Source organism: Hyla sarda, chromosome 2 (genome assembly GCF_029499605.1).
Source record: "Hyla sarda isolate aHylSar1 chromosome 2, aHylSar1.hap1, whole genome shotgun sequence".
In the NCBI taxonomy this organism is placed as follows: Eukaryota; Metazoa; Chordata; class Amphibia; order Anura; family Hylidae; genus Hyla; species Hyla sarda.
In genome coordinates, this window is record NC_079190.1 from 218113764 (window position 1) to 218126196 (window position 12433).

Sequence of the window (12433 nt, forward strand, 5' to 3'; positions counted from 1 at the left end):
CTCTGCTGACATCTCTGTCCATTTTAGCAACCATGCATAGCAGATGTATGCTAAGGGCAGCTTAGCATACTGGGGTGCTGGGGACTTGGATTCAAATCCCCCTAAGGACAACAATAAATAAAGCGTTATTATTATTATAATAACGTCATCAGAGAGAACTGTGCTCGTGATGTCATCAGAGAGCATTCCAAAAAGAAAATAATTTCCTCTGTAGTATTCAGCAGCTAATAAGTACAGGAAGGATTAAGATTTTTTGATAGAAGTAATTTACATATATGTTTAACTTTCTGCCACCAGTTGATTTAAAAGAAAAAAAGTTTTCACCGGACTACCCCTTTAAGCTACTCAACCGCCACTTGCAGCTACTTCATTTTCACATTGAGTCCCTCCGCTCCGTGGCAGCGTCCATGGATCAGGAGGAGTTTCTTTCCTCAGTGAATATCCACCATTTTCCCCGCCAATCAGTTTCCTCCGCTTTGCTGTCCCTGCAGGTCATTTTCAGTTCGTGGCTCTTCCTTTTGGCCTAGCTACAGCTCCCAGGGTTTTCACCAAGATCATGGCAGCGGTGATTGTCATCCTTTGGGCACAGGGGATCTCGGTCCTCCCTTACCTGGACGATCTTTTGATCAAAGCTCCGTCCAGGTCCCAAAACGTAGAGTCTTCATATCACTCTACAGACTCGGTCTGCCTTCGGTTGGGTGATCAACCGGGAAAAGTCCTATCTTTCTCCCTCCCAGTCCATTGTCTTCCTGGGTCTCCTTTTCGACACTGCAGCTGCCTGTGTTCATCTTCCGTTGGACAAGTGGCACACCTTGCAGGAGGGTGTCCTCATACGCCGCCCCTCTCTTATCCAGATTAGCTTTTGCATGGAGGTGCTGGGCCGGATACTGGCAGCCATGGAGGCGGTCCTTTTCGCCCAGTTCTGTTATCGCCCTCCTTCTCCAGGGGTGGTCTTTTCTTCCCCTCCACTGGCAGGTTGTCATGACCGATGCAAGTCTACTGGGTTGGGGAGGTGTGTGGGGAGGTGTGTTTCGAGACCTAACGGTCCAGGGTCGCTGGTCTCCTCACATCAATCTCCTGGAGCTCCGTGCAATCTTTCTCTGCCTCTTCCACTGGGAGATTCTCCTACAGGGTCGTCCTGTTCGAGTCCAATCAGACAACGCCACGGCAGTGGCATATATCAATCCCAAGGGCAGCATGCGCAGTCGCTCTGCGATGGTGGAGGTCTCCAAGATTCTGCTCTGGGCCGAGACTCTGGTTCCTGTTCTCTCCGCGATCCACATTCCAGGTGTGGAGAATTGGGAAGCTTTCCTCCGCTGGGATTCACCACCCCACTTGGCAGGCTTCTTTCCTGTTGTGTGACTCTCAGTCCGTCTCCCCGGTTGTCTTTTCCTTTCTGCGCCTCCTTGCTTTCTTGCAATTCGGTCTGGATCAGCGCTTGGCGCTCAGCTCTCTTAAGGGTCAAGTGTCTGCTCTATTCTTTCAGCAGCAGTTAGTTTCCAACCCTCATGTCCGCACTTTTCTGCAGGACGTGGCCCATGCAGCTCTGCCATACCGGTCTCCCACCCCTCCTTGGGACCTTAACCTGGTGCTTGCCGCCTTGAGGGAGGCTCCGTTCGAACCTCTCCGGGACGCTTCTCTTAGCGTTCTTTCTTGGAAGGTTGCATTCCTCTTTGCCATTACCTCCATAATGAGGGTCTCAGAGCAGCTGGCTGCTCTTGTCGCTCTCCATTCTTGGTCCTTCATGTGGATTAGGTTGTCTTTCGGCCACCTCCCTCCTCCTTGCCCAAGGTGGTTTCCTCCTTTCAAATGATTGAGGAGATCCTTCTCTCTTCATTTTGTCTGGCCCAATCCAACTCTAAGGAGCATTCCCTCCATTGTCTGGATGTGGTTTGAGCTGTCTGGATCTATCTTTCTGTCACCTCTTCTTTCCGGCAGGGTGACTCCTTCTTTGTGATTCCGGAAGGTCATCGCAAGGGTCTTCCAGCTTCCAAGGCGACCATCTTGCGGTGGATCCGTTCCGCCATCTCAGAATCGTACCGGCATAAAGGGAAGGTCCCACCTTTTCAGGTCACTACGCACTCCACGAGTTCCGTTTAGGCTTCTTGGGCGCTACGCCATAGGGCTTCGGCCTTACAAGTCTGCAAGGCGGCCACCTGGTCGTCCTCCCATACTTTCACCAAGTTCTACCAAGTGCACACTTATGCGTCTGCCGGTTTGGGTCGCAAGGTGTTGAAGGCGGAGGTGGCTCAGTCTTCTACCTGATTCTATTTTGGGTATTTTTACCCTCCGGGGACTGCTTTGGTACATTTTTTTTTTTTTTATGCTTACCATAAAATCTCTTTCTGAGGATTCATTGGGGGACACAGCACCCACCCATTTGTTTGTGGTTATGGTTCGGTTTTCGGTCCGAGGGGTTGTGTTCAGTTCTTTTTGTCTGGTTCCCTCAAACACCTGCTGGTTTTCTTTTTCTGTCGGTCCTCTCCTACTGCTTTGGGACTAAACTGATTAGCTCAGAGTCAGTAGCCAGGGTATATCCTGCCAGGAGGGGTAGACTTTCTTTTGTATGCCTAGTGTCAGCAAGACATACCCACGGTCTCTGTGTCCTCCAATGGATCCTCCAAGAGAGATTTTACGGTAAGCATTAAAAAAAAAATCTACTTTTTTGCAGCCCAGGCACAACAGGAAGACAATTTTCACTATACTACTTTAATAATGGTATTCACTCAGATTCCTATTATCATCCACTGCCTACTTAAAGGGGTACTCCCGTGGAAAACTTTTTTTTTTTTAATCAACTGGTGCCAGAAAGTTAAACAGATTTGTAAATCACTTCTATTAAAAAATCTTAATCCTTCCAGTACTTTTTAGGGGCTGTATACTAAAGAGAAATCCAAAAAGAAATGCATTTCCTGTGATGTCCTGACCACAGTGCTCTCTGCTGACCTCTGCTGTCCATTTTAGGTACTGCCCAGAGAAGAAGAAAATCCCCATAGCAAACATATGCTTCTCTGGACAGTTCCTAAAATGGACAGCAAAGGTCAGCAGAGAGCACTGTGGTCAGGACATCACAGGAAATGCATTTCTTTTTGGATTTCTCTTTAGTATACAGCCCATAAAGAGGACTGAAAGGATTAAGATTTTTTAATAGAAGTGATTTACAAATCTGTTTAACTTTCTGGCACCAGTTGACTTAAAAAAAATTTAAAAAAAAGTTTTCCACGGGAGTACCCCTTTTGGGTACCCCTACTGGGGTAGTACCCCTATCTGGTCTAGTACAGTGCATCCTTATTATCTTTTAAAAGACTATTCCCATTTGAGATATTTCTGTAATATGCATAGGAAATGCCATAAGTAAATGATACATGTGTTATTTTAGGGCAATGGGTGTCTCTTGATTCTATATTTACAAGTCCAGAAAGGTGAGGTGGCCATGCATTTGCCTCTAATAGAAGTGTTAGAACAGCCTATACTGTCAATATGCCATGTCAGATGATTATACCCTTTAGGTTCTATTGATGCCTTTCGTAGTAGTGCAATCTCACCCTTGGACAAATTTAATTTTAATGTTTGAGACACTAAAGTGTACCTGTTAACAAAAGCTGTAGATATAATGTAGATCAGTGGTTCTCAACCTTTGTGGCGACTGTACCCAACCCCCCCCCAAAAGGCTGAAAAGTACGTCCGCAAGTACCCACGGACAAAAGGTTTGTTCTTACCTTTATACTAATGCATTCCACCCCCCATCTTAACCCCCCTTGTGCTATTGTTTCCCCCTCCCTCTTAATCCCCTTGTGCTATTATTCCCCCTCCCTCTTAATCCCTGTGTGCCATTATTATGAAATATGGCAAAAGGGGATCAGAGGGAGGGGGGAATAATAGCAGAAGGGGATTAAGAGGGGGTGTGTGTGGGCGGGGGTAGTGGCACAAGGGGATTAAAATGGAGGGGGGGGGATAGTGGCACAAAAGGATTAAGATGGAGGAGGAATAATAGCACAAGGGGATTAAGATGGAGGGGAGGGGGGGGGGGTAATCAACCCCCCCCCCTCCATCTTAATCTCTTGTGCCATTATTCCTCCCTCCCTCTGATCCTCTTGCGCTATTTCCCCCCCTCCATATTAATCCCCTTGTACTATTCCCCTTCCTCTGATCCCCTTTTGCCATATTGGATAATAATGGCACAAGGGGATTAAGTTAGAGGGGGGGGGGGGGGAATGGCAAAAGAGCATCAGAGGGAAAGGGGAATAATGGCACAAAGGGATTACAATGGAGGGGGAATAATCAAACCCCCCCTCCATATTAATCCCCTTGTGTCATTATTCCCCCCCTCCCTCTGATCCCCTTTTTCCATTTCCCCCCTCCCTCTTAATCCCCTTGTGCCATTATTATCAGATATGGCAAAAGGGGATCAGAGGGAGGGGGGAATAAAAGCACAAAGGGGATTAAGATGGAGGGGGGGGGAAATGGTGCAAGAGATTAAGATGGACGGGGAGAGGGATAATGGCGGGGGGGGGGGATGAGGAATAATAAAGCACAAGGCATTAAATTTTAATGCTGGGAGGAGGTGAAGGCGCTTTTTCGGGGATTAAAGCTTTTTATATTTTGCATTTATAGGCGGTCCGTGCCACCAGTAGCAGGCCTGTGCTGTCAGTGATTTATCACTGATCAGCGTTTTTTTTTTTGGGGGGGGTTCAGGCGGATGCTTTTCCCCCCCGGGTTTTAATTTTTTTTTTTTTTGGGGGGGAGGGGGGGATGTAAGTCTGTGTACGTGCCACCAGCCACTGTTATGGGCGGAGTGGCCAGCCCCCCCCCCCCCCCCGACTTCTGCGCCCCCTGCCGCCACCAAGCGCTTTTTTTTGGTGCAGGGTTTTGGTATTATTTTTCCTTAGTTTTATATTTTTGTTCTTAGGGCAAGTTAGGTTAGGGTAGGAAGTCTCGCACTACACACACCAATAAAGTCCCCCCCCCACATATATATATATATATACACTTCACCCCCCAATTAGAGTAGGGAAATGGCCCGCAGGGCGTTTTCAGCAGAGCAGGCATATGTCTTACTTGCCTCCGACTCTGAAAGCGCCACAGAGGACGAGGAAGACCCCACCTTCTTATTTCCTCATCCTCCGCATCATCTTCCGCTGATGAGCCAACAAGGCGGCAGAGATGCTGCAAACCTCCTCTGCTCCTGACCCTGTGCCCCATGCTAGTATGAGTCAAGCCCCATAGCCAAGTTTACTGGTGCCCCGTATCGGCAAACTTGTCTGGACCCAGCCAGCGGACCACGAGCCTATGATTCCTGTGATTTAGTAGTCTCTTAAAAAAAAAAAAAAAAAATCAATCTGATGGTTGACCAGACAAACTTGTACGCCCAACAACAGTTTGTCGCTGCAAACCCAGTCAATGCAGCCGAAATGAGGACATTTTGGGGCCTCGTGCTGCATATGGGTCTAGTTAAAAAAAAAAAAAAAAACAGTGTCAGGCAATACTGGCGTGGAGGACATCCTCTACCAGACCCTGCTCTACAGTATGGCCATTCCACATCCCCGGTTCGAGGCCCACAATGGAAAGAAGGGATTATCCCAGAAAAAATGCAGTGTGTGTCACAGGAGGGGGATTCAGAAGGACACGATCACAATGTGACACTTGCAACCCCAGCATTTTTGTGTAAAAAAAAAAAAAATCTAATTTTTCAATTTACGGCTCACTGTTCAAAAGAACCTGTGAGGTGTAAGTACTCACTGTACCTACCCCTTGTTACCTTCCTTGAGGGGTGTAGTTTCAAAAGTGTGGTCACTTGCTGTTTTTTTTTTTTTTTTTTTAGATTTTCATGTCAGAACCTAAACCATTGCAGTGCAAAGCACCACTTTAGGCCTCAAGTCTCATCAGCGCAGACTCACTCCTAAGTTTTGCACTCCCATTGTGCTTTACCGCCATATATGGCGTATATCCTTATTCTGGAGAAATTGGGCTACAAATTTTAGGGAGCTTTTTTCCTCTTACTACTATTTGTGAACCTTAAAACATTTCAGATTAATACCAGCAATTTAGTATTAAAGGAGTACTCTGGTGCAGAGTATTCCTGCTCCTTCCTGCTGCAAAAAAATAAAAAAACATGAAAATATACCATCACTCACCTCACTGGGTTCCCGCAGAGCGCCACTACAGCTGATCGGTCCTCCGATCCATCTTCTTTATACTTCCGTGTGAACGAAGCATCACATGGGGCTGATCGGGACCACCGCAGTGAAAGTGCGGTGTCCCGATCAGCTGGGACACGGGCGGAGGTCCTCTTACCTTCCTCCGGCATGTCCCTTCGGCGATTGATTGCTCAAAGCCTGAGATGCAGACATGAGCAATCGAATGCCGATAACACTGATCACTGCAAAGCTATGGCTTTGCAGTGAACAGTGCTGGCAATCGGTGTATGCAATGTTATAGCACCCTATGGGAGCTATAACACTGCAAAAAATAAAATAAAAAAAAAGTGTAAAAAAGTTAATAAAGGTGATTTAACCCTTTCCTTAATAAAAGTTCAAATTTTTCCCATAAAAAAAAAAAAACACCATGTACATAAAGATATGTGGTATCGCCGCGTGCGTAAATGTCTGAACTATAAAAAATATATAATTAAACCGCACGTCAATGGCGTATGCGCAAAAAAATTCCAAAGTCCAAAATAACGTATTTTTGGTTGCTTTTTATATCATGAAATAAGTGAATAAAAATTGATCAAAACAAAAATGGTACCGCTAAAAATGTCAGATCACGGCGCAAAAAATGAGCCGTCATACCGCTCGGGACGCAGAATAAAAAAGTTATAGGGGTCAGAAGATGACAATTTTAAAAGTATAAATTTCTGTGCATGTAGTTATGTTTTTTTCCAGAAGTGCGACAAAATCAAACCTATATAAGTAGGGTATCATTTTAAGCATATGGACCTACAGAATAAAGATAATCTGTCATTTTCACTGAAAAATGTACTGCATATAAACGGAAGCCCCCAAAAGTTACAAAATGGCGTTTTTTCTTCAATTTCATCGCACAATGATTTTTTTTTTCCGTTTCGCTGTAGATTTTTGGGTAAAATGACTGATGTCACTGCAAAGTAGAATTGGTGTCGCAAAAAATAAGCCATCATATGGATTTTTAGGTGCAAAATTGAAAGGGTTGTGATTTTTAAAAGGGGAGGAGGAAAAAACGAAAGTGCAAAAACCGAAAAACCCTGTGTCTTTAAGGGGTTAATCAGGAGAAATTGGGCTTCAAATTTTGGGGTCTGTTTTTTCCTATTACCCCTTGTAAGGAAGAAAATTTGGGGTAACGCCATCATTTTAGTGTTAAAAAAAAAGTCACATTTTCCATTTTCACGTCCAACTTCAACGCAAAGTAGTCAAACACCTGTGAGGTGTTAGGCTCACTATACACCTTGTTACGTTCCTTGAGGGGTGTAGTTTCCAAAATAGTATGCCATGTGGGGGTTATTTTGCTGTTCTGGCACCATGGGAGCTTCCTAAACGCAACATGGCCCCCAAAACACAATCACAGCAAAAACATTTTTCAAAAATCTCATAATTGCTCTTTCCCTCTTGAGCCATGTTGTGAGCGCACAGAGCACTTAATGTCAACATATGAGGTATTTCCATGCTCAAGAGAAATTGGGCTACAAGTTTTGGGGGCCTTTCTTACCTAATACCACTTTAAAAAAAAAAATAGGGCTACAAGAACATGTTCATGTAAAAAAATGCAGATTTAGATTTTTCTCCTCCACTTTGCTGATATTCTTGTTTAACACCTAAAAGGTTAAACTTTCTGAATGTCATTTGAATACTTTGAGAGGTGTAGTTTCTATAATGGGGTATGTCTCACAGGCCCCTCACAGCTACTTCAAACTTAACTGGTCCCTGAAAAATTGAGACTTAGAAATTTTCGTGAAAATTTTGAATATTGCTGCTATACTTTGAAGCCCTCTAATGTCTTCAAAAAGTAAAAACATGTCAACTTTCTTATGCCAACATAAAGTAGACATATTGTATATGTGAATCAATATAACATTTGGAATATGCATTTTCCTTTCAAGAAGAGTTTCAAAGTTAGAAAAATGCTAAATTTTCACAAAGAAAGAATGCAAGTAACAACAAAAATGTACCACTATGTTTAAAGTAGAATATGTCACGAAAAAAACTCTGAATAATCGGTAAAAGCATCCGAGTTTTTAATGCATTAATTGAAAGTGGTCAGAATTGCAAAAAAGGGCTCAGTCCTTAACCCCTTAAGGACGGAGCCCATTTTCACCTCTAGGACGAAGCCCTTTTTTGCAAATCTGACCTTTGTCACTTTAAACATTAATAACTCTGGAATGCTTTTAGTTATTCTGATTCCGAGATTGTTTTTTCGTGACATATTCTACTTTAACATAGTGGTAAATTTTTGTGGTAACTTGCATCCTTTCTTGGTGAAAAATCCCAAAATTTGATGAAAAAATTTAGCATTTTTCTAACTTTGAAGCTCTCTGCTTGTAAGGAAAATGGATATTCCAAATAATTTTTTGGGGGGATTCACATATACAATATGTCTACTTTATGTTTGCATCATAAAATTGATGAGTTTTTACTTTTGGAAGACACCAGAGGGCTTCAAAGTTCAGCAGCAATTTTCCAATTTTTCACAAAATTTTCAAACTCGCAATTTTTCAGGGACCAGTTCAGGTTTGAAGTGGATTTGAAGGGTCTTCATATTAGAAATACCCCATAAATGACCCCATTATAAAAACTACACCCCCAAAAGTATTCAAAATGACATTCAGTAAATGTTTTAACCCTTTAGGTGTTTCACAGAAAAAGCAGCAAAGTGAAGGAGAAAAATCAAAATCTTCATTTTTTTTACACTCGCATGTTCTTGTAGACCCAATTTTTGAATTTTTACAAGGGGTAAAAGGAGAAAATGTATACTTCTATTTGTAGCCCAATTTCTCTCGAGTAAGGACATACCTCATATGTCCATGAAAGTGTTCGGCGGGCGCAGTAGAGGGCTCAGAAGGGAAGGAGCGACAAGGGGATTTTAGAGAGTACGTTTTTCTGAAATGGTTTTTGAGGGGCATGTCGCATTTAGGAAGCCCCTATGGTGCCAGAACAGCAAAAAAAAAAAAAAAAAAAACACATGGCATACCATTTTGGAAACTAGACCCCTTGAGGAACATAACAAGGAATAAAGTGAGCCTTAATACCCCACAGGTGTTTCACGACTTTTGCATATGTAAAAAAAAAAAAAAAAAAATTCTCCCTAAAATGTTGGTTTTCCCCCAAATTTCACATTTTTTAAAGGGTTAATAGCAGAAAAGACCCCCCAAAATTTGTAACCCCATCTCTTCTGAGTATGGAGGTACCCCATAAGTGGACCTGAAGTGCACTGCGGGCGAATTACAATGCTCAGAAGAGAAGGTGTCATATTTGGCTTTTTGAGAGCAAATTTTGCTCGGGGGGCATGTCGCATTTAGGAAGCCCCTATGGTGCCAGAACAGCAAAATAACCCCCACATGGCACAGGGGTGGCTGATTGTTACAGCGGTTCTGACAAACGAAAAAAAAAAAACACACCCACATGTGACCCCATTTTGGAAACTACACCCCTCACGGAATGTAATAAGGGGTGCAGTGAGCATTTACCCCCCACTGGTATCTGACAGATCTTTGGAACAGTGGGCTGTGCAAAATTTTTCATTTTCACGGACCACTGTTCCAAAGATCCGTCAGACACCTGTGGGGTGTAAATTCTCACTGCACCCCTTATTACATTCCGTGAGGGGTGTAGTTTCCAAAATGGGGTCACATGTGGGTGTGTTTTTTTTTTTTCCGTTTGTCAGAACCGCTGTAACAATCAGCCACCCCTGTGCAAATCACCTCAAATGTATATGGTGCACTCTCCCTTCTGGGCCTTGTTGTGCGCCCTCAGAGCACTTTGCGCCCACATATGGGGTATCTCCGTACTCGGGAGAAATTGCGTTACAAATTTTGGGGGGCGTTTTTCCCTTTTACCTCTTGTGAAAATTAAAAGTATAGGGCAACACCAGCATGTTAGTGTAAAAATTATTTTTTTGCACTAACATGCTGGTATAGACCCCAACTGTTCCTTTTCATAAGGGGTAAAAGGAGAAAAAGCCCCCCAAAATTTGTTAGGCAATTTCTCCCGAGTACGGCGATACCCCATATGTGACCCTATTATGTTGCCTTGAAATACGACAGGGCTCCAAAGTGAGAGCGCCATGCGCATTTGAGGCCTGAATTAGGGACTTGCATAGGGGTGGACATAGGGGTATTCTAAACCAGTGATTCCCAAACAGGGTGCCTCCAGCTGTTGCTAAACTCCCAGCATGCTTGGACAGTGAATTGCTGTCCAGAAATGCTGGGAGTTTTTGTTTTGCAACAGCTGGAGGCTCCATCTTAGAAACACTGCCATACAATACATTTTTCTTTTTTATTGGGGAAGGGGGGGTGGTAGGGGGGGGCAGTGTACGTGTGTATATGTAGTGTTTTACTCTTTATTTTATGTTAGTGTAGTGTTTTTAGGTTACATTCAAACTGGCGGCAGATTACACTGAGTTTCCCGCTAGGAGTTTGAGCTGCGGCGAAAAATTTCCTGCAGCTCAAATTTGTAGCGGGGAACTCACTGTAATCTGCCGCCAGTGTGAATGTAGCCTGTACATTCACACGGGAGGGGGGTCAAAACTACAACTCCCAGCATGCACTGACAGACCATGCATGCTGGGAGTTGTAGTTTTGCAACAGCTGGAGGCACACTGGCTGGAAAACCTTGAGTTAGGTTCTATGACCTAACTCAGTATTTTCCAACCAGTGTGCCTCCAGCTGTTGCAAAACTACAACTCCCAGCATGTACTGATTGCGGAAGGGCATGCTGGGAGATGTAGTTATGCAATGGCTGGAGGCACGCAAGTACAACTCCCAGCATTGCAAGACAGCCTTATGCTGTTCCTGAATGCTCGGAGTTGTAGTTTTGCAAGATTTAGAGGGGTTCAAGTTGTAAATCACTGTCCAGTGGTCTCAAAACTGTGGCCCTCCAGATGTTGCAAAACTACAACTCGCAGCATGCCCAGACAGCAAACTGCTGTCTGGGCATGCTGAGAGTTGTAGTTTTGCAACATCTGGATGGGTAGAGTTTGAGACCACTTAGTGATCTACAACCTGAACCCCTCTAAATATTGCAAAACTACAAGTCCCAGCATGCCTACACAGCAAACAGCTGTCTGGGCATGCTGGGAGTTGTAGTTTTGCAACATCTGGAGGGCCACGGTTTAGAGACCACTGTAAACTGTGGCCCTCCGGATGTTGCTAGGCAACAACTCACCTAGGAGGACCCTGAAGTATTGCTGCCGCCGCACGTGGGGGAGGATCGCGAACGGGGATCCGGGATCCAGGTAGGGACCTTCGGCGCCGACCTTCCCTGGATGGTTCCCCCATTTTGCCCGGACACCGATAGGTGGGCAAAGCGGGGGAACCGAACTTTAACCCCCCCTCCCCCGGTCTGCTACCGGTCGGTCGCTCGGCCGACCAATAGCAGGGATAGGAGGGGTGGCACCCCTGCCACCAAACTCCTATCCCTTTAGGGAGATCGAGGGTGTCTCGGACACCCCCGATCCCTCTTATTTTCCGGGTCACCAGTGAGCCGTATGACCCGGAATCGCGCAGATCGCAGGTCTGAATTGACCTGCGATTTGCGCGCATCGCAGTCAAGGGGGCGATGTGCCGGGATGCCTGCTGTTAGATAACAGCAGTCATCCTGGCCCGATCACCGCTACCGGTGACGCAGCGCTCCCGAAACCCCGCGACGTACATGTACGTCGCCACACGCCAAGTGACACTTCGCGGCGCCGTACATGTACGTTGCTCGTCGTGAAGGGGTTAAAAGGGTATTCCAGGCAAAAACCATTTTATCCTTTATCCAAAAGGATAGAATAGGGGGATGTCTGATCGCGGGGGGCCTGTGACGTCATGCCACACCCCCTCCATTCAAGTCTATGGAAGGGGCGCGATTGCCGAAACTGGAGACGCAACTCTCACATAGAATGTGGGTGCTGCAGGGAGATCGCGGGGGTCCCTGCGTCGGCGCCCCCCGCAATCAGATATCTTATCCCCTATCCTTTAGATAGGGTATAAAAGGTTTTTGCCCGGAATACCCCTTTAAAGGGGTTAAGCAGATCTGATAAGAATGCCCCAAAACTATATATACATGCAAACAAGCTTTAACTCATGTGACTTAAAGCCTTATGCATGTTGCAAATGTTATTCAAAAGTTTCTCACAAATTTATATGAAATTTGCAATATTACCACACTAGCCACTATGTAAAGAATTACAGGACTATACAGTTCTTTAAGCATTTTATACACTTTCCTCATCTCAGCAGCATCTACCACCTATACAAAGT